The following is a 10,915-nucleotide window of genomic DNA, read 5'->3' as shown; positions in this document are numbered from 1 at the left end:
AAAGTCCTGAAGAAGGAATATGGCACAGCTGCTGCCACCAAGCCAGGCATGAAGCAAAAGGTTCCTGCCAAGAGAATTCCAATGTCTAAGGCCAGAGCATCTACTCAAGAGATTTTGGGATCTGCACCCAAAGAGCAGGTTGTGGCAGAGAAGAAGAGGAAAGAGAGGGTCAAAAAGACCACTGCCAGAGTGCTTGGGAGATCCTCAATCATGAGAGATTCTGAAGAGGAAGAGGAACAAGATGCTGCTGTTGGGGAACGTAGCATAAATTCAAAATTTTCCTACGTGTCACCAAGATCTATCTATGGAGTCATCTAGCAACGAGGGAGGAGTGGATCTACATACCCTTGTAGATCGCGCGCGGAAGCGTTCAAGAGAACGGGGTTGATGGAGTCGTACTCGTCGTGATCCAAATCACCGATGATCCTAGCGCCGAACGGACGACACCTCCGCGTTCAACACACGTACGGAGCAGCGACGTCTCCTCCTTCTTGATCCAGCAAGGGGGGAGGAGAGGTTGATGGAGATCCAGCAGCACGACGGCATGGTGGTGGAAGTAGCGGGATTCCAACAGGGCTTCGCCAAGCGCTGCGGGAGGAGGGAGATGTGTCATGGGAGGGAGAGGGAGGCGCCAGGGCTTAGGTTGGGCTGTCCTCCCTTCCCCCCACTATATATAGGGCCAAGGGAGAGGGGGAAGGCGCAGCCTTGGCCCTTCCTCCAAGGAAGGGTGCGGCCAGGGAGGAGTCCCTCCTCCCCAAGGCACCTCGGAGGTGCCTTCCCCCTTTAGGACTCTTCCTCTCCCTCTTCTCTTGGCGCATGGGCCTCTTGGGGCTGGTGCCCTTGGCCCATATAGGCCAAGGCGCACCCCCTACAGCCCATGTGGCCCCCCGGGGCAGGTGGCCCCACCCGGTGGACCCCCGGGACCCTTCCGGTGGTCCCGGTACAATACCGGTGACCCCGAAACTTGTCCCGATGGCCGAAATAGCACTTCCTATATATAATTATTTACCTCCGGACCATTCCGGAACTCCTCGTGACGTCCGGGATCTCATCCGGGACTCCGAACAACTTTCGGGTTACCGCATACTAATATCTCTATAACCCTAGCGTCACCGAACCTTAAGTGTGTAGACCCTACGGGTTCGGGAGACATGCAGACATGACCGAGATGACTCTCCAGTCAATAACCAACAGCGGGATCTAGATACCCATGTTGGCTCCCACATGTTCCACGATGATCTCATTGGATGAACCACGATGTCAAGGACTTAATCAATCCCGTATACAATTCCCTTTGTCTAGCGGTACGATACTTGCCCGAGATTCGATCGTCGGTATCCCGATACCTTGTTCAATCTCGTTACCGGCAAGTCTCTTTACTCGTTCCGTAACACATCATCCCGTGATCAACTCCTTGATCACATATTGTGCACATTATGATGATGTCCTACCGAGTGGGCCCAGAGATACCTCTCCGTCACACGGAGTGACAAATCCCAGTCTCGATTCGTGCCAACCCAACAGACACTTTCGGAGATACCTGTAGTGTACCTTTATAGCCACCCAGTTACGTTGTGATGTTTGGCACACCCAAAGCACTCCTACGGTATCCGGGAGTTGCACAATCTCATGGTCTAAGGAAATGATACTTGACATTAGAAAAGCTTTAGCATACGAACTACATGATCTTTGTGCTAGGCTTAGGATTGGGTCTTGTCCATCACATCATTCTCCTAATGATGTGATCCCGTTATCAACGACATCCAATGTCCATGGTCAGGAAACCGTAACCATCTATTGATCAACGAGCTAGTCAACTAGAGGCTTACTGGGGACATGGTGTTGTCTATGTATCCACACATGTATTTGAGTTTCCTATCAATACAATTCTAGCATGGATAATAAACGATTATCATGAACAAGGAAATATAATAATAACTAATTTATTATTGCCTCTAGGGCATATTTCCAACAGTCTCCCACTTGCACTAGAGTCAATAATCTAGTTCACATCGATATGTGATTAACACTCAAGGACACATCCCCATGTGACTAACACCCAAAGAGTTTACTAGAGTCAGTAATCTAGTTTCACATCGAAATGTGATTAACACTCAAGGTCACATCCCCATGTGACTAACACCCAAAGAGTTTACTAGAGTCAATAATCTAGTTCACATTACCATGTGATTAACACTCGATGAGGTCTGGGTTTGAACATGTTATGCTTGTGAGAGATGTTATAGTCAATGGGTCTGAATCTTTCAGATCCGTATGTACTTCGCAAATCTCTATGTCATCTTGTAGATGCAGCTACTACGCTATATTTGGAGCCATTTCAAATAACTGTTCTACATGGAGCTATTCTAAATTGTTGCTCCATTATACGTATCCGGTATCTCTACTCAGAGCTATCCGGATAGGTGTTAAGCTTGCTTCGACGTAACTCTTTACGTCGAACTCTTGATCACCTCCATAACCGAGAAACATGTCCTTATTCCTCTAAGGATAATTCAGACCGCTATCTGGTGATCTACTCCTAGATTACCTTTGTACCCTCTTGCCAGATATGTGGCAAGGCACACATCAGGTGCGGTACACAACATAGCATACTGTAGAGAGCCTATGATAAAAGCATAGGGGACGACCTTCGTCCTTCCTCTTTCTTCTGCCGTGGTCGAGCTTTAAGTCTTAACTTCATACCTTACAACTCAGGCAAGAACTCCTTCTTTGACTGATCCATCTTGAACACCTTCAAGATCATGTCAAGGTATGTGCTCATTTGAAAGTACCATTAAGCGTTTTGATCTATCCTTATAGATCTTGATGCTCAATGTTCAAGTAGCTGAATCCAGGCTTTCCATTGAAAAACACTTTCCAAATAACTCTATATGCTTTCCAGAAATTCTACGTCATTTCTGATCAACAATATGTCAACATATATTTATCAGAAATTCTATAGTGCTCCCACTCACTTCTTTGGAAATACAAGTTTCTCATAAACTTTGTATACACCCAAAACTTTGATCATCTTATCAAAGCATACATTCCAACTCCGAGATGCTTACTCCAGTCCTTAGAAGGATTGCTGGAGCTTTGCATACTTATTAGCATCTTTCAGGATTAACAAAACCTTCCGGTTGTATCACATACAACCTTTCCTCAAAAATCATCGAGGAAACAATGTTTTGACATCCTATCTGCAAGATTTCATAAATAATGCAGTAATCGCTAATATAATTCCAACAGACTCTTAGCATCGCTACGAGTGAGAAAGTCTCATCGTAGTCAACTTTTTGAACTTGTCGGAAAACATCTTAACGACAAGTCGAGCTTTCTGAATGGTGACACCTACCATCATTGTCCGTCTTCCTTTTAAAATCCATCTGTACTTAATAGCCTTACGACCATCGAGCCGTTCTGCCAAAGTCCACACTTTGTTTTTCATATATGGATCCTCTCTCGGATTATATGGCCTCGAGCCATTTTGGAATCCAGGCCCACCATCGCTTCTCCATAGCTCGTAGGTTCATTGTTGTCTAGCAACATGACTTCCAAGACAGGATTACGTACCACTCTGAAGTAGTACGCATCCTTGTCATCCCACGAGGTTTGGTAGTGACTTGATCTGAAGTTTCATGATCACTATCATAAACTTCCACTTCAATTGGTGTAGGTGCCACAGGAACAACTCCTGTGCCCTGCCACACACTAGTTGAAGAGACGGTTCAATAACCTCATCAAGTCTCCACCATCCTCCCACTCAATTCTTTCGAGAGAAACTTTTCCTCGAGAAAGGACCCGATTCTAGAAACAATCCCTTATTGCTTTCGAATCTGAGACAGGAGGTATACCCAACTGTTTTGGGTGTCCTATGAAGATGCATTTATTGCTATGGGTTCGAGCTTATCAGCCTGAAACTTTTTCACATAAGCGTCGCAGCCCCAAACTTTTAAGAAATGACAGCTTAGGTTTCCCTAAACCATAGTTCATACGGTGTCATCTCATCGGAATTACGTGGTGACCTATTTAAAGTGAATGTGGTTGTCTTTAATGCCTAACCCATAAACTATCGTAGTAATTTGATAAGAGACATCATGGTATGCATCATATCCAATAGGGTGCAGTTATGATGTTCGGACACATCACACTACGGTGTTCCAGGCTGTATTAGTTGTGAAACAATTTCCACAATGTCTTAATTCTGTGCCAAACTCGTAATTCAGATATTCATCTCTATGATCATATCATAGATCTTTTATCCTCTTGTCACGACGATCTTTCAACTTCACCCTGAAATTACTTGAACCTTTCAATAATTCAGACTCGTGATTCATCAAGTAAATGTACTCAACATCTACTCAAACCATCTGTGAAGTAAGAACATAACGATGTCCACTACACGCCTCAGCACTCATTGGACTGCACACATCAAAATGTATTACTTCCAACAAGTTGATTTCTAGTTCCATTTTACTGAAAACGAGGCTTTCAGTCATCTTGCCCATGTGGTATGATTTGCATGTCTCAAGTGATTCAAAATCAAGTGAGTCCAAACGGTCCATTTGCATGGAGTTTCTTCATGCATATACACCAATAGACATGGTTCGCATGTCTCAAACCTTTCAAAAACGAGTGAGCCCAAAGATCCATCAACATGGAGCTTCTTCATGCGTTTTATACCGATATGACTTAAGTGGCAGTGCCACAAGTAGGTGGTACTATCATTACTATCTTTTGGCATGAACATGTGTATCACTACGATCGAGATTCAATAAACCATTCATTTCAGGTGTAAGACCATTTGAAGGTATTATTCAAATAAACAGAGTAACCATTATTCTCTTTAAATGAATAATCGTATTGCGATAGACATAATCCAATAATGTCTATGCTCAACGCAAACACCAAATAACAATTATTTAGGTTTTAATACCAATCTCGATGGTAGAGGGAGCGTGCGATGCTTGATCATATCAACCCTGGAAACACTTCCAACACATATCGTCAGCTCACCTTTAGCTAGTCTCCGTTTATTCCGTAGCCTTTTGTTTCGAGTTACTAACACTTAGCAACCGAACCGGTATCTAATACCCTGGTGCTACTAGGAGTACTAGTAAAGTACACATCAACACAATGTATATCCAATATACTTCTATCGACCTTGCCAGCCTTCTCATCTACCAAGTATCTAGGGTAATTCTGCTCCAGTGGCTGTTCCCCTTATTACAGAAGCACTCAGTCTCGGGTTTGGGTTCAACCTTGGGTTTCTTCACTAGAGCAGCAGCTGAATTGCCGTTTCATGAAGTATCCCTTTGTTCCCTTGCCCTTCTTGAAACTAGTGGTTTCACCAACCATCAACAATTGATGCTCCTTCTTGATTTCTACTTTCGTGGTGTCAAACATCGCGAATATCTCAAGGATCATCATATATGTCCCTGATATATCATAGTTCATCACGAAGCTCTAGCAGCTTGGTGGTAATGACTTCGGAGAACCATCACTATTTCATCTGGAAGATCAACTCCCACTCGATTCAAGGGATTGTTGTACTTAGACAATCTAAGCACAAGCTCAACAATTGAGCTTTTCTCCCTTAGTTTGTAGGCTAAGAAAATCATCGGAGGTCTTATACCTTTTGACGTGGGCACGAGCCCGAAATCCCAATTTCAGCCCTCAAAACATCTCATATGTTTTGCGATGTTTCGAAACCGTCTTCGATGACTCAATTCTAAACCATTTAACTGAACTATCATGTAGTTATCAAAATGTGTATGTTAGATGTTTGCAACATCCACAGACGACGTTCGAGGTTCAGCACACTGAGCGGTGCATTAAGGACATAAGCCTTCTATGAAGCAATGAGGACAATCCTCAGTTTACGGACCTAGTCCGCATAATTGCTACTATCAACTTTCAACTAAATTTTCTCTAGGAACATATCTAAACAGTAGAACTGAAGCGCGAGCTACGACATAATTTGCGAAGACCTTTTGACTATGTTCAGGATAATTAAGTTCATCTTATGAACTCCCACTCAGATAGACATCCCTCTAGTCATCTAAGTGATTACATGATCCGAGTCAACTAGGCCGTGTCCGATCATCACGTGAGACGGACTAGTCATCATCGGTGAACATCTTCATGTTGATCATATCTACCATACGACTCATGCTCGACCTTTCGGTCTCTTGTGTTCCGGGGCCATGTCTGTACATGCTAGGCTCGCCAAGTCAACCTAAGTGTTTCGCGTGTGTAAATTTGGCTTACACCCGTTGTATGTGAACGTAAGAATCTATCACACCCGATCATCACGTGGTGCTTCGAAACGACGAACTTTCGCAATGGTGCACAGTTAGGGGGAACACCTTCTTGAAAGTTTAGTGAGGGATCATCTTATTTACTACCGTCGTTCTAAGTAAACAAGATGTATAAACATGATAAACATCACATGCAATCAAATAGTGACATGATATGGCCAATATCATATTGCTCCTTTTGATCTCCATCTTCTGGGCTCCATGATCATCATCGTCACCGGCATGACACCATGATCTCCATCATCGTGTCTTCATGAAGTTGTCTCGCCAACTATTACTTCTACTACTATGGCTAACGGTTAGCAATAAAGTAAAGTAATTACATGACGTTTATGTTGACACGCAGGTCATAAATAAATTAAGACAACTCCTATGGCTTCTGCCGGTTGTCATACTCATCGACATGCAAGTCGTGATTCCTATTACAAGAACATGATCATCTCATACATCACATATATCATTCATCACATCCTTTGGCCATATCACATCACATAGCATACCCTGCAAAAACAAGTTAGACGTCCTCTAATTGTTGTTTGCATGTTTTACGTGGCTGCTATGGGTTTCTAGCAAGAACGTTTCTTACCTACGCAAAAACCACAACGTGATATGCCAATTGCTATTTACCCTTCATAAGGACCCTTTTCATCGAATCCGATCCGACTAAAGTGGGAGAGACAGACACCCGCTAGCCACCTTTATGCAACTAGTGCATGTCAGTCGGTGGAACCAGTCTCACGTAAGAGTACGTGTAAGGTCGGTCCGGGCCGCTTCATCCCACAATGCCACCGAATCAAGATTGGACTAGTAACGGTAAGCATATTGAACAAAATCAACGCCCACAACTACTTTGTGTTCTACTCGTGCATAGAAACTACGCATAGACCTAGCTCATGATGCCACTGTTGGGGAACGTAGCATAAATTCAAAATTTTCCTACGTGTCACCAAGATCTATATATGGAGTCATCTAGAAACGAGGGAGGAGTGGATCTACATACCCTTGTAGATCGCGTGCGGAAGCGTTCAAGAGAACGGGGTTGATGGAGTCGTACTCGTCGTGATCCAAATCACCGATGATCCTAGCGCCGAACAGACGGCACCTCCGCGTTCAACACACGTACGGAGCAGTGACGTCTCCTCCTTCTTGATCCAGCAAGGGGGGAGGAGAGGTTGATGGAGATCCAGCAGCACGACGGCGTGGTGGTGGAAGTAGCGGGATTCCAACAGGGCTTCGCCAAGCGCTGCAGGAGGAGGGAGATGTGTCATGGGAGGGAGAGGGAGGCGCCAGGGCTTAGGTTGGGCTGTCCTCCCTTCCCCCCACTATATATAGGGCCAAGGGAGAGGGGGAAGGCGCAGCCTTGGCCCTTCCTCCAAGGAAGGGTGCGGCCAGGGAGGAGTCCCTCCTCCCCAAGGCACCTCGGAGGTGCCTTCCCCCTTTAGGACTCTTCCTCTCCCTCTTCTCTTGGCGCATGGGCCTCTTGGGGCTGGTGCCCTTGGCCCATATAGGCCAAGGCACACCCCCTACAGCCCATGTGCCCCCCCGGGGCAGGTGGCCCCACCCGGTGGACCCCCAGGACCCTTCCGGTGGTCCCGGTACAATACCGGTGACCCCGAAACTTGTCCCGATGGCCGAAATAGCACTTCCTATATATAATTCTTTACCTCCGGACCATTCCGGAACTCCTCGTGACGTCCGGGATCTCATACGGGACTCCGAACAACTTTCGGGTTACCGCATACTAATATCTCTATAACCCTAGCATCACCGAACCTTAAGTGTGTAGACCCTACGGGTTCGGGAGACATGCAGACATGACCGAGATGACTCTCCGGTCAATAACCAACAGCGGGATCTGGATACCCATGTTGGCTCCCACATGTTCCACGATGATCTCATCGGATGAACCACGATGTCAAGGACTTAATCAATCCCGTATACAATTCCCTTTGTCTAGCGGTACGATACTTGCCCGAGATTCGATCGTCGGTATCCCGATACCTTGTTCAATCTCGTTACCGGCAAGTCTATTTACTCGTTCCGTAACACATCATCCCGTGATCAACTCCTTGATCACATATTGTGCACATTATTATGATGTCCTACCGAGTGGGCCCAGAATACCTCTCCGTCACACGGAGTGACAAATCCCAGTCCCGATTCGTGCCAACCCAACAAACACTTTCGGAGATACCTGTAGTGTACCTTTATAGCCACCCAGTTACGTTGTGACATTTGGCACACCCAAAGCACTCCTACGGTATCCGGGAGTTGCACAATCTCATGGTCTAAGGAAATGATACTTGACATTAGAAAAGCTTTAGCATACGAACTACATGATCTTTGTGCTAGGCTTAGGATTGGGTCTTGTCCATCACATCATTCTCCTAATGATGTGATCCCGTTATCAACGACATCCAATGTCCATGGTCAGGAAACCATAACCATCTATTAATCAACGAGCTAGTCAACTAGAGGCTTACTAGGGACATGGTGTTGTCTATGTATCCACACATGTATCTGAGTTTCCTATCAATACAATTCTAGCATGGATAATAAACGATTATCATGAACAAGGAAATATAATAATAACTAATTTATTATTGCCTCTAGGGCATATTTCCAATAGCTGCACCAACACCCAAAGCTCAGAAGCTTATGGGTGATGCCATTAGGGCAGGGGCTGTTCCATCTAAGCCTAAGACTGCTCCAAAGGCTGCTGCTCCAGCTCAAAAGCCAAAACCAAAGAGGAGAACCAGGAACATGCCTGCTGAGGAGAAGAACAAGGCCCTAGTGCTTGAAGCTGAAATGGAAGAAGAAGATGATGAGTCACATGTCTTGAGGAAGCTAAAGCCAAAAATCCCAGATCACAATGATGCTCATCCAGTTGCTGAGAACATGAAGATCAGGAAGGACTCGGGATTGAGGCTATGGAGAGAGTCTGATCCATATGCCACTAGGAGAAGGACTGCTGTGGACTACAGGTTCCATACAAAGGAACAACAGGACTTCTATGAGACAGTGTTGCTTGACAAGAAGCTCATAGTGTGTGACATGAGATGGGTCGACTGGGACTACATCAAAGAGAATGATGAACATTATCCAGGTGTGTATGACAGTTTCAAGGCTTGTGGAGTTGATGAGTTTGTGGCTCAGAAGCTCACAAAATGGAATGATGAGCTCATCATGCAGTTCTACTCCACAACTCACTTCTACCCAGATGGAAGGATTGTCTGGATGTCCGAAGGTACGAGGTACCAGTCCACGGTTGCTGAATGGGCGAAGTTGATCAATGCCCCAAAAGAGAGTGAAGATGACTTGGATGTCTATGCCAACAAGAAGAAGGATCACAACTCCATGGCACATATGTACAAGGAGATCCCAGATGCTGCTCTTGAGACACACAAGTTTGGATCTGTACATTACCTGCTGTCAGGACTGCCTACTATCAACTGGATCCTCAGGCACACTCTCTTGCCAAAGTCAGGAGATCACAAGATGATCAGAGGCCATGCAATTAACTTTCTTCACATCTTTGATGTCCCACATAAGTTCAAAGTCATGAGCCTAATAGTTGAAACTATCAAGAGGACAACTGTAGATCAGAAGAGGAGTTGTGGGTATGCCCCACAGATCCAGGAGCTAATTAACTCCAAGATGGGCACTGGTACATATCTGCTGGACAAGGAGCACATGCCTATCTACCCAGAATTTGAGGACAACATTGTTGTGATGGATGAAAATGAACCATTTTCTGTGCACGCACAAGCCAAGAAGGAGAAGGCAAAGGCTGAAAAGGCTGCAAGGATGCCAACTACTGAAGAAGCATCTCAGTATCTTCTGAAGAGCAAGCAAGATCAGCTTGGCTACTTGATTGCCTCCACTCTGAGGATTGAGAAGGGACTGGCCACCCTGACTCAAAACCAGGAGAGCTTGGAGAGGATCGTGGAGCAAAAGTTCTATGACTTGGATGTGAAGGTAACTGAGATTCAGTCTGTTGTGGAGCAACTTCAGGATGATATGCAGGAGAGGAAGGGCAAGACAACCACTGATGCATTTGCCAGAGTGCCTAGAGCTCAGAGGTCTGCTGCAGTGCAAGTTCCAGACAACAGAGCCACTTCATCTGCACCAGCTCCAGCTTCAGTGCCACCAGCTCCAGCACCTACTCCATCGGCTCCATCTACTTCGACTAAAGCATTCATTCTTGGAGTTATCCGGACACCACTGTCGGCGTTCTGGGAATGGGGGTCCCCAGACTTGCCTGCCTGCGACGTGGCTCAAAGGGGGCCCAGCACGGCCCATCTTCATCAACACAGACCCAAGACCCTCGTGAGGGGCCAAGCCTCGCGGGGCGGATGACACGGAGCTTCCTCAGGCACGGCCACATCAGGCTGGCTCGTGAGGAGGCGGAGAGATCGAGGCGGGGTACCTCACGAGGTGCCCGTGACGCAAGCCATGACGACCAAGGGCGCCAGGCGGGCGCCAGCCCGCGCAGTGTCCTCCTTTCCTCTTTGGTGCAAAGGGAGCAAGCGCAGGCGAGAGCATCAAGCAAAGGCACCCGTTTCGGTGCAACGAGACCAAGACCAGTCCAATGG

The sequence above is a fragment of the Triticum aestivum genome, chromosome 6A, assembly GCF_018294505.1.
Source record: "Triticum aestivum cultivar Chinese Spring chromosome 6A, IWGSC CS RefSeq v2.1, whole genome shotgun sequence".
In the NCBI taxonomy this organism is placed as follows: Eukaryota; Viridiplantae; Streptophyta; class Magnoliopsida; order Poales; family Poaceae; genus Triticum; species Triticum aestivum.
Note: the sequence above shows the minus strand (reverse complement) of the source record.